Below are 12,232 nucleotides of genomic sequence, written 5' to 3'. Positions count from 1 at the left end.
AGCATAGCAATTTTTGGAGAAACTGGGTCTCAGAATCTTGCTCTAGTCTGTACATTATACGCTGCATTTCACAGTATACATGTATACAACCCAATTAACTTTAACACGGCAAACAACGCGCTGCATCAGACACACTAGCTAGCTATTATTGGTTTTTCAATGGTTTGAGGCGCAGCGTTTAAAATTTTCAGTGCCGTTGCTATGACAACAGCAGCTTTATCAAAGCCAAAAATGCGCCACTTCTGTTTCTGCTAAAGTACTCTTCTGAAATTCTACAGTAAGAGCAAACGTAAGCACATTTTTATTTTAAGGGAAAAAATAATATGTATATATACAGAACTTCATATATCTTATCTGCCTATCTATGCACTCAAGAGAGCAAAAAAGAACTTACGTTAAAAAAATCTCATTTGCATAAATTTGTTATGAACAGGAGCGATGGTATGTAGCACAATATTTCTTCGACATTCTTTATTGCAGACGAAATAAATCTAATTTTCAAGAATGTGATTATCTATATGACTTTTTAAGTAATTATGAATCTTAGCGTTATTAATAGCACTATGATTAAACATAGAACAGTTTAAGTATAATATGTCTATTTAAAGCAATAAAAATTTAAAAACGTAATATTTTAAAAATTTTCAGTTTTTTGAAACCAGGAAATTTCGAATCTAATTTATTTCTAAATCTAAAGGTTTTCTAGAACGAAGGTTGGCTTATTGCATATTATTTTTCTATGCATATTATTAAATATTTTGTTGTCTTGTAAATTTTTCCATTGTTGTCTATATACTCAAATACTCATCTATATTTCACAGCATGCTATTAATATTTTAAATAAATAAACCTTAAAAAAATTCCACCATTTATTATATACACAAGTTCGTACATATACCTAAATGCTTAAAACGTCGTTAAATCAATTACAGAGGGAAAAGAGAAAACAATCAAAATCGCTTTACATGATGTTTTTATGTAAACTACGCATTTATCAAATCATTATTTCTTGCAGAATTATTTATATTATTTTAGTTTTGCAGTGTTTGGTTCTACCTACTGATTTTTTTAAAGACTTAATGAAATCCTTTTCCTATCTATATAAACTGAGTGATTTTAATGCCTCAACACAATCAGAGCAGGTGTGCCCTTGAAAGCTTAGCTATTATGGAGAGAAATGTCCATAATATAAGTGAACCCTCTCGTGATGATCACATTCTTAACAAGACTGTCTCTAAAAGCGTCCAGTACTTTTGAGAATGTAAATAAATTCGGCTTACGAAAGCTTCTGCAGAAACTTGTAGTGTGAATTTCGAAAATTAATAGTTTACTTAAAAATCGCTTTTTCTTTTATTAATAAAAATGATTAAGTGAATAAATTAACCATTACGATACTATTCGGTGTTGATAATATAGGTTATACCGTAACAGAATTTTTTTCAAATATTTTTAAATAAAATAACAGGACACGGAATTCAGTTTTATTTACATTCTCAAAAATACTGAACGCTTTCAGAAATAGTGTTGTTAAGGATGTGAGCATCATGAGAGAGTTCACTTATATTATGTGCATTTCTCTCCATAATAGCTAAGCTTTCAAGGCTACACCTGCTCTGATTGCGTTGAAGCATTAAAATCACTCAGTTTACACCATCCATGTCAAACCCCGAGTAACACAGATAGTTTTAAATCAGATAGTAATAAATCTTTATACAGAATATCATCGGACGTTCGTTAATACGTTCTGTATTCAGAGTAACAAGGAGCAAGCTAGGACACGTTCTGCTGAGTAGGAGAGAAATGTGTGAAGGGCCAATAAGGTATTTCTCCCGCCTTCCTAGAGTGCCTTCCTGGTGAAGTATTTCTGTATGGTGGCCCTGGTATTTCAGAAGTCCGTGGTACGATTCCCGGCGAAGGCGATTGCTCAATTTTCATCTTGCTTGCTTCCAAAAAATACCTAATGTCTCCACAAGCCAAGTCATATTACGTAGCAAAAGTGCTGAGGTTCCTCATGTAACTCACTGAAAACAGCAGCCTGTTAGAACTGGACAATAAGTTCAAAATCTATATTCAAAATCTAGGTTCAAAATCGATTCATAGAGCAGATCTCTATAAACGCTCAAGATGTTATCTTCCAATTAACTAATTAAAACATCATGTATTTAAAGATTTCTTCTTCTTGATAAAGTTTCTTGTGTTTGTTTTACATTGACGACGAAGTTCGCGCATCGAAAATATAGCTAAGGTAAAGTTTTTCAGAGCAGAATGCAATTAATTTAAATGCTGCAGCTTTGAAAATAAAAAGGATATGAAAGCTAAGCGAATGGCTCTGATTTTTCTAGATCTCATGAGAAATGTACTTATATGTGCCTTAACTAATTATATTATATACCGGATAGAATTTACTTGTGAATGAAACTACCCTATACTCCACGAATTAATTATAGCCAAGAAGAAGAGAGTGTTTGGTCCTTCGCCAAGGCTTTAAGTAGCTTACCACTGATAACATTTATTCATGAATAATGTTTAGACAGAGTAACAGTTACTAGTAACAATATAAAGTTTAACAATTTTTTTTTTTTTTTTTTTTTTGAATTTCTACTAGTAAAAGAACATTTTTACTAGTACTTTAACAATACAAATTAGATCACTCAAGAGTCACTTATACAGATATTATTATTTCGTCAGCTTAATTGCAGCATTTGTTTTCTTCCAGCTCGGCTAAGAATTTATCAGGTATTGTGTGTATTTAATTATGGCAAAGCACACTAGGGCTATCTGCCTAAGGGGAGGGATGCCTTCGTGGAGGACTTTCTAAGGGAAACTGGCTCGTATACACGTTACACATGGGGAAAACCACGAAAACACCCATGCAGCCAGCCCGTTCGCGAGATTCGAACCTCGGACCGAACTACCAGTGTTCAGCGACTTTACCGCTCGGCCGCTGGTGGGCCGAATTTATCAGGTGTTTGTATGGAGTTACAAGTCTCATGTTGAAGACACTTTCTGTGTATTCTTTATAAATATGATGTATGATCAATCTCATGCAGTATTAGATGTATACTGATCAAAGAGACAATACGTCAGCCTCATAAATGTGATCACTACTTATGTTTTCTTTAAGAATAATGAGATTTTATATTTATACTATATATAATAAATATTTATGCTTACGTTTGGAAAAGGTTTAGTTTTCCAATTTTGATGAGGTTTATATTTATATTTCAATGCAAGATGTAGCTCTCAGTGAGCATCACGATTGAAAGAGTAAATAGAAACCAATCTTTGGAATTTCACCAAATTTGGAATTTTTAAAAATGTAAAACTATAAATGAGTAAACTCTGTAAGTGTTACATAATTGTTAAGCGTATTCTATTAACGGATATATTTTTATATTTTAAAATTAATTTCTTTGATTCTGCAGGTAAAACATTTTCTTACACTTTATTACGTAATTAAGATCCAGGTTATCCAGTTTACCTAATATTCAAATTATTTTTTTTATTTGTATTTAATTTCTAATTATTGAAATTACAATTTTTAAATTGAAAATAATTAGCATTTATGCTGTTTGAAGTATGTGAATAACTAAACATAGAAAGGAATAAATATAAATTGAGTTTAAATACAAGCGGAGTTTAATTGCCTTTATCAGAAGATATTTTTGAATTTATATTACAGTGTCTTGCCTGGGATAATGAATGTGCCTAAATTGTTAAATTCATATCTATATTTAGCAAACTATTTTCATTATTGAAAGAAACAAGAAGTGAAAGGTTTAGAAAGCGTATCAAATTAAAATTTAATGTTTTAGTTTCAATGTGGTTTCATTTTAAGAGAAAAATTGCTGTTAAAATTTGCTGAGATTGCATGGTAGATTTCAAACGGCAAATAAGCAGATATTTGCTGCTTCATTCTTGTATGTCGGAAGAGAAAAATTTGAACAAAATATAGAAATGGTTTTCTTATTTCAGTATTATATTGTTTACGTTTTAAAGCAAATTCCTTGGGAAGAATAATATTTTTTAGATTTTGCAAGAGAAGGAAAACAATAGTTATTATTTCTACTCCGTGAAAGGGAGCGTACTGCTCTGTTGAAAATGTTCGTGGTAAAGTCATGTGACACGCTTGCAACACTTCCATTTAGCTGCTAGATAGAGTTAGCTGACTTAATACAGAAACAATGCATGAAGTGATAGTATCCGGGACAGCGTAGTTCGTGCTGCATTACACATAAAGACCTTTAGACTCTCCTCTGCAATACTGCATTTTGAGCAAAGAAACTTGCCTTTCTGTGATAGTAAACAGATCCCTGCTAAGCCATAAGACATTTACTTTCTACATTTGAATCCTTTGACCTTGCGGTTCTGTCTCAGCAAGACAACTGGCGACCAGCAGTTACAGGCAATTAATTCAAATTATCGAAAACGACGCAACGCTCAATTTACGACAGATCCCAAAAGCGTTTTTTTCCCAATGCTTTCAGGGATTTTAGAAGTGCTGGAGCAAGGGAAAGTATTCTGAAGAATATTATTTCAAAACTGATTGGATAATAATTTTAACATTTGAAACGCAACTGTCCTTTTAGTATTTTAGGATATCGTTTTAGACATAGGTATATTTTATTTGTTCGTAACACAAAAATTTCGCTTAATTTAAAATTGGTAAGCTAAATAATTATAAAACTTTCTTTCTGATCCTTCAATTTCCAAATCAATATTCACAAATAACATTCTTGCAGTTTAGAATATTTAAATAAAAAAAATCAGCTTCATTCTTTTTGCACAGATGCATTTTTCTTACAAAAGTATATTTAAGAAGGAATGCTAAAGATTATCAAATTTCTGAACTTTACTAAAAGTAATAGTAGAAAATCATGAAAATATTTTGCTTCCTGTTTACAATAAAATAATATACATTATTGATGGCTAACTTTAATACTTTATTAATAATATTTTATAGAAAAAGAAACTTATAGACCAGGGTTACTGAATTTCTTCGAACTTGCTATTGAGATCAATATTTTACATAAAACATTAATTATTAGTTATCTATTGAATTTCTGAAATTCAACACATTCGACGCCAGTTGGCTAATCAATGATGTTGAACCGATATGAAGAATTAAAAGCATTGAATCTTTTTAATAATAAAATTGTGCTTCATGCTGTTGTAATATGATGCGCGTGTTGATATATAAAATAATGACAGCCTCCATCAACCACAAGTCACGACAACCACCACAAAAATTAATTTCAAAATCGGGTTTCGCCGATTCATCACCTTAGAACCACGATTCTCCACCACAAACTGCCACCCACAGTCGACCACTAATTGTTTTGCAATCGACTTATTGACATCAACGATTTCAGTAAGTGTATATTACTGTCAAATTTAATTATTAGCGACGGTTTCTGAGTTTTGATGGAAATTATATGCATAGATGGGAGTATTAGAGAGAAATGTAGTAATCCAAGACATTACTAGAAATGCGCTTGATTATTTATATTTATGGCATATATTAAAAAATTTGTTACAATAGAAAAAAATAAAACATCAGTGATAAGCCTATATTGTTTTTGAAATGATTATTATTTTTATATTGCTAAGCAATATACGGATATTGTCATAATTTGGAAAAACATTTTGATAAATTCTAGGCTGAGGTGTCAGCAGCATCAATATTGCCAGCATATTATTTTTTTCTCAAGATTAGTCAATAACATATATTCCATGAGTTAACGAGCCTAATAGTTTTTCAACTAATTAATGTAGAAGCTAGTTGATGTATTTACTTACTTAAGGTTATATATCATGATAACATTTCTGTTGCACTGTTAAAGCTACCTAGTATCAAGTAGCCCCGACATTAGTCCCTTGTTTATCACCATTACTGTTTTTGACACTTAATGCGGTAAAATTAGCATTGTTGAAAACATAAAATGTGCTCTAACATTGAAAGACACAATCGTTAACAAGAAACGAATGGCCACTATTTCAGAAACAGAGAAATTGTTGTCTCACTGGATCCAGAAACAGATACTGTTTAGTCTTCTGATTATCCAGGAGAGGAGTAAAAGGTTTACAAAAGGCATAAAAAAACTGAGCGTTTCGAGAATATTAGCAGCCGTATCATTCCGCTATGTCTAACTACAAACCATCTATAACTAAAAACTATATATGCCTACAAAATCTACTCTTTACGTATTTGTGAGAATATCGCTTACGACTCCAACATCAATAGGTGTAGAAGCTGTCAAGGAATATCATTTCTCTTGACATCCATTTTTACTCAGCGTCAGCTCTGTAACTACAGAACCCAATTAGATGTCGCAGGACTTAATCTGTTTGAAAAGGATTATTGCAATTAGTGCTGCATAATTTTTCATTTATAAATTATGTGTATATTCTCTTGCATTTATGGAAAATTACTACATTTTCTTGTGAAATTACATTAAAATAATTTATAAATTTGATTGACAACATTCGAGCTATGCAAGGGTTTACGGAACACGTTACTTACGTCACTCAATATGTCACTGCAAGACTCTTTAATTTTTTAACTCAAAAATTAAATTTTGGTTAATAAATAAATTTTTATTTACTGAAAATAAAAAATCAGAAATTTAATACTATTTTTTTTTTCAAAAATCAAAAATGTAAGACTATATTCTTTCTTGATGCATTTCAAAATAGATAATTTAACAAAATTGTGAATTATTGATTTATTTCTAGTTAAAATGAAATACGCTACGTGTAAATGAGTTTTTTAATTTATTTTCTCCACAAAAATGCATTAAAGCATATTTATAATACCTTTTTTAACACTGCTTTCTTTCGTCTTTGCTGTAAGTGTTAATTAATTTGATTAAATCGATTTTAAGCTAGTACTCGTTGATTATTATATTTATTGCATTAGCATTCTTTAGAATGTAGATCAATTTAATTACATGTGATTATTATCATAATCCTTTACTTTCACATTTAAGGAGAAGGAATTATTTTCTAATTTTATATTTTATTATATATAGTATATATATTTGGAATTATATATACAATTTTAATAATATTAAACACAATAAATATTACAAAATAGCTAATTCATTTTTTCAGTTTAATAGATTCAGTTTTTTAGTCACACATTAAAAAATATTGCTAATAATATAACTTCTGATTTTAAACAGTGAAAACCCTGTAAGACGATCAGGACGTCTCCTTTTGGGCGTGTTTATCTTAGGAGGTTATGTTGAATACCTATGTTTATTTATTCTGCTCAGAAGTAGAGGTCCTTTTCAAAGGTGGGCATAAAGTTTTATTGCATTTTACCTTTATTATTTATTTATTAACCAGTTCATTATTTGTTTATTAATATGTTCATTATTTATTTATTAACCTTCATTATTTATTTACATTACTGAGAATTTTACCTGTTGATTATTTATTTACATTACTCAGCATGATTCTATTTGCGAACATCGCAAATTAACCATATTTTTTACTAACGAATTCATTAGCATTGCTCCTTCTAACATTAATTTGTGAAATGATATTGCGTAATTTTCAAGAAGTTGTATTGAATTTAAAATCTGATTATCTTTAATTTCTCTGGTTTCCACGATAAAAATTTTGTAATAAATCGCAAGCCTTCCAAACTATTTATTTGTAATAAATATCAAATAATATTTTTTTATGTTTCAGCAGAAACGATTTATTTTAAAAACTAGCTATGCTGAAATAATTGAATTAATAAGTTATTACGAAAATTTTGCAGAAAAATAACAGTAATTATATTAATAATTTTCATAAATGTTCTCATTTAAAAACGTGAAAAGTAAAGCTTCAGTTTCCTCCGCGCTGTCATTCTAATATTTCACAGCGTATTCGGGTTTAAATGGAAAATATCACATAATTTTCGATAGTATCATGTTCCACACCTGATTCCTCAATAAAGTATTTACCAGCAATATAATGTTCCATAGCCTGAATTTATAATAAAGTATTTAGTGGCAAATAAATTTAATACGCTACATATTCCAGAAAACAGAAAATTATGCATAAATGTAGATACGACAGATATGCCTCTCTCTTATCTCATTCGCGAATGAATGAACGTAGTGTTCATAATTAGGGCACCAGGGTAAGCCGATGAGAGCGAAAGAAAACATTAACTTCTCCGCAAAACGCGGCTATGTTTTCCAGATGGCGCTACATGCTGCCTCCTAGCTAACATCTGTGAGCCTGAGATATACCCTGTAATCGTAGATGGGGAGAAAATTTATTTTAAGGCCAAGATAATTTACGCGAAGGCTCTCCAATAAGCTTAATTTGCAAGGGTGGCAAAAGTTTCTATCTAATTGTTTATGAAATAGAAAGAGCATAATTTATACTGGTAACTTACGATGGGATTATTTTTTTTAAATACTATCTGGTGTTTCCTTGTAGAATAAAAGAAACTGAATGTATTTTTCAGCTTGAAACATCAGTACTTTTTACAAAAATGATTACGCTAATTAAGCAAAAAGACCCATGAATTAGTTTGAGGAAATTACATTTTTTGAATCTACATTTTCTGATAAAACTGTTTGGAAGTGAACGCTGTATAAGATGACCATCCTTGGTTTCAGGCGGTTTTTGTCTTTTGCGAAGATGATTACTGCTTTCTATAAATTTAACTAGATTTTTCAGTTACTACTAAATTATATTACTATAATTAATTATTATTAATTGGTAGGGACTACAAAATTATAAGAAGTTTGACTCCATACAACAAAAGTTGACCAGGATATTTAACTTCAGAATTTGCAATTTTTTATGTCATCGTCAACTTGCCTGGATTGAAGGAATAGTTAATGAAGTTATAACAGTTCGTGGAAATACATTTAGATGAAGTGCAACAAAAAGTGCATATAATTTAATAGACCGTACAAGGAAGTTATGTGATGCTCACATCAGAGCTGATTTTCAAAATCCCAAAGTAAAAATTTGATTTATAAATTTTGATTTATAAATTTGATTAAAAATTTGATTTATAAATTTTACTTTTTTATTTAATGCTTAAACGATTTTTCTTACATATCTTGGTTCAACGAACAAAGTAAAAATCTCTAAAATTTACTGTTTGAACCATAGGATAGAGCGAAAAAAATCTTTTAAATGAAATTTGTACATTTTTTTTTAAATAATGTAGTTAATTTATCTAAAAACATATTTAATTAATAATATAATCCAAAGATATATTTGCAGCATTATTTTAATTAATAAGAAATTTTCTAATGCCGTATGTTACATTATAAATACAACATCCCCCCACTTTATAATGTTTTACATTTTATATTTTTTAATAATTTTTAATATTTTTTTAGTTACTAATGATAAACTCGTGTTTGGTGCGTTAGATTATGATACGAAGTTTTCAATTTCCTTTTGCTCCTTTATTTGCTTGTTTCTCACCGTATGAAATTAGAAGTGCCTGTAACTGTATTTCTAATTTTTCAGTAAATTTTCAAGTAAACAAATGATATAAAACTCTTTATTCATTTTTTTTTCTAAGTAAATATAAGTACTTATATCATAAGGTATTCCTCCCCCTCTTTCCGCATGCTTTCGTAGTTATAACTGTAAACGCCCTCGACGCATATTCAGCTGCGAAATCCGGAGTTCGATTTCCGGTGAGGGCATTGAACATTTTTTACACCTTTAGCATCCAAAAACCCTAATGATTCTACAATATCGTGTATATGTTAAGACTTTAATAGTAAAGTAAAAAATGTCGTTCTTGTAGTAAATTCGTTCTTGTAGTCAACTAAAAAGATAAAAAAACAATCATATGTTGTGTAATAAATCATTTATAAGCATGGGTAGTAATTTTATCACTTTTCTTATTAAAATAACAAACATTCCTTGAAATGCGTGAAAAAAAAATTCGGCATTTTTACTTGATTTCAGAAACTTGTTTTCATAAAATTTTAATTATTTTTTTTTATTTTATTTTAAGTTTCTCTTGAAATTTTCCATATTAAGAAGATTTGCAAAAGTAAATTTACTAAGTGGTGATCACCTCTTTAAGACGACCACCTTTAAAAATGGCTATTATCTCTAAAAACACATATGAACATCGCTACTGAATGTGGTACATGCGTATTAATGCAACCAGCTTCACCCAATACAGCGTTTTTTTTTTTACAGAAGGAAACGCAAAAGTTACTTATTAGGTACAAGCTGGTGATTTGGGTAAATCTGATATGAAGTTTCCAAAACATTTGAAATCCAAAATTTTTTCAAACCATCTCAAATCGTAAATTGGTAAGCATAATCGCCATATCGAAAGAAAACACACCAATTTTAATTATTAAATAAGAGCTATATGATACAAAAAAATTAAATAAATAAAATAATTCTTTAAGAAATAGTTCTGCCTTTTTACAATAAGAAAGCGTTTTACAATAAGAAAGAATTACAATAAGAAAGCGTTTTACAATAAGAAAGAATTACAATAAGAAAGCGTAAGAAAATAGGGCCATTGTCTGACTCAAAGATTGTTATGAGTATGGTTGCCTGAAGAATGTTTGCACGCAAAGGTTGCTAGAATTTGGAACATTATGATAATTTGCCAACTTCTACCGAGGTGACTGAGATAATACGCAAAAACTGAATAAACCCTTAAGTACTACCCTGTAACCTCTTTAAGACGATCACTTCTCAAAATGGTCAGCATCTCTGAAAACAAAATTATCATCGCAAGTGAATATGATATCCAATCATCTCTACAAATTCCAAACTAATCTGGAACTACCAGTAATCATCTTAGAGATAATTCATTGCGTTTCCTTGAATCAAAAGCTTTAAAAATATTTTTCAGTACGCTCCTTTAAGTATTTGAAACATTATTTTAAATTAAGATAAACTGAGAAGCACTAAAAATTGCTAAACAATAACTGAGTTTCATTGTTAAATGATTTATTATTCATGCTGCTCTTGTAATGTGTGGAATATGATACCCATCTAAATCATTTTAATACTAAAAGTCAGTTATGTTATTTTACGCAACATTTTCCCTTTAGACTTCTTCTCTAGTATTCGAGTCTTCAGGACTTTTTACGGGAGAAAACTAGTTCCCGTTTTATCTCCATCCGTAATGTTTTATTCCTTTAATTGCATGTCAACGAAGGCCGGTTGTTGATTAATCGTGAAAGGATTGATGAGTAGTAATAATTATTTTTAACAGGAAGATCCATCATAATTTTTGGAAGATTTTGCTTCATGATTTCAGCATTCTTTCCTCTTTTTCACATTTTCTCAATCTTTTTATAAGCATTTATATGTTTTGAATTAATGTGTATCTTAAAATTACATGAATAATAATTAATTAAAAAATAAATAATATAAAATATATTTATTATCTATGGCTACTGGTTAGTAATAAGTATTTAGAGTAATTAAATGTCATCAATAATTAAAAGTTAACCCAATGATTCTACTAAAATCCCATTTATATAATAATATTCTTTCATAGGTAATCTGAATTGTTTTTACAGCTATTTCTGATCAAGAGAACCAACCCAGCTTCCAGGTGATTTTGATCTTCTGTGGAAGTGGTCATCTTAGAGAAAGGATACTCAATACCAATATTTGTTTATTTTCCCTGAAATAGTGATCGCTTTCAGAGATGGTCGTCTACGAAAAAGGATCACCACCAGAGGATTTACTGTATTACAGTCCAGACTTGCGCTCATGTTTATTGATAGAGACATCAGTTCAGTTCCTTTCTACATCAGTTTGTTATAAATACTAGTAGCATATTTCCTTTAAAAGCTTTCTTTTATTTTTATATGGAATTTCATCTGTTTTTCCATTGTTTTCAGTTTGTTCTCAAAGTTGGAACTTCAAAGCCCAGAAGTATTTTTAAACATATATTTCACATTTCATTCTAACAAAATACGCGATATACAATTTTGTATTATAAAGACCAAATTGATTGCTCTTGCTTCTTACTGCATCAAATTAGCCTTAACTAAATTCTCATCACAGAAGTTAGTCTTACTTTAGAAATTTATAACTAAACATTTTACCAAATTTGTAATTTTAAACTGCAAAGTGTAAAATTCCACATTGTTTGTTCAATAGGAGAAAAAAGTCGTTTGTGTTTTACATTTTTTAAGTATCTAACTGCTTTACAGAATAATAAACATGTAAGCATTTTCAACTGGATTATAAAACTTACTCATAATTTGGC

At 29.8% G+C, this 12,232-nt stretch overlaps 2 long non-coding RNA genes across 2 annotated transcripts in view; one reads left to right on the top strand and one right to left on the bottom strand.

The window, feature by feature from the left end:
• The window catches only part of LOC118206069 (uncharacterized), a 96,057-nt gene that overhangs the window by 35,288 nt on the left and 48,537 nt on the right, over positions 1-12,232 (bottom strand). The gene's annotated exons all lie outside the window — the stretch shown is intronic.
• On the top strand, positions 257-12,015 carry LOC118206093 (uncharacterized). Its single transcript, XR_004761133.2, has 3 exons — positions 257-441; positions 7,185-7,298; positions 11,535-12,015. It is a non-coding gene; the product is annotated as an uncharacterized LOC118206093 (long non-coding RNA).

The sequence above is a fragment of the Stegodyphus dumicola genome, chromosome 8 (genome assembly GCF_044657685.1).
Source record: "Stegodyphus dumicola isolate Sdum_Otavi_A_Nest chromosome 8, ASM4465768v1".
NCBI classification, from domain to species: domain Eukaryota; kingdom Metazoa; phylum Arthropoda; class Arachnida; order Araneae; family Eresidae; genus Stegodyphus; species Stegodyphus dumicola.
Note: the sequence above shows the minus strand (reverse complement) of the source record. Positions and strands in the feature narration are given on the sequence as shown.